The sequence below is a fragment of the Buceros rhinoceros genome, unplaced genomic scaffold, assembly GCF_000710305.1.
Source record: "Buceros rhinoceros silvestris isolate BGI_N320 unplaced genomic scaffold, ASM71030v1 scaffold21299, whole genome shotgun sequence".
Classification (NCBI taxonomy): Eukaryota; Metazoa; Chordata; class Aves; order Bucerotiformes; family Bucerotidae; genus Buceros; species Buceros rhinoceros.
The window spans coordinates 1-463 of record NW_010432494.1 but is presented as its reverse complement, the minus strand read 5'-3'; positions in this window follow the sequence as shown (position 1 = coordinate 463).

The following is a 463-nucleotide window of genomic DNA, read 5'->3' as shown; positions in this document are numbered from 1 at the left end:
AGGCCAAGGGGTCGACTCGCTGGGGTTTTGCTGTACAAAGGAACCTCTTCATTCTTTCCCATCACCTCGTGAAAGAAAAACCTCTTTCCTGTCCCTCCACTTGCACCACAGGTCCTGTTCTACCTCCGCTCCATCCACCCACACCAAAGGGCTCGTCAAAGTCATCACTACTTGCCCTGTTGCCGGTGGTGGCCTCTATGTCTGTGTGCACCTGGAAAGCTGCTTGTCTCTGTCAGGGCTGAGTCTTTCTTCAGGGAGAGGAAATAATCCAGCGTCTCACCCTGTCCAGATCACAGACGGGTTCATTTCTGAGAGCTCCTTGTACAAACCATAAAGTTGGGAATAAAAACTGCACCAGCACCAACTGCTACGTGCCTTGAATGTGGCCGACATTCAGCTCAGCCTCTGAAGATTGTGACCAGCCCTGCCACTCCTGCTGGACATGTTAACACCTGTACTTCCA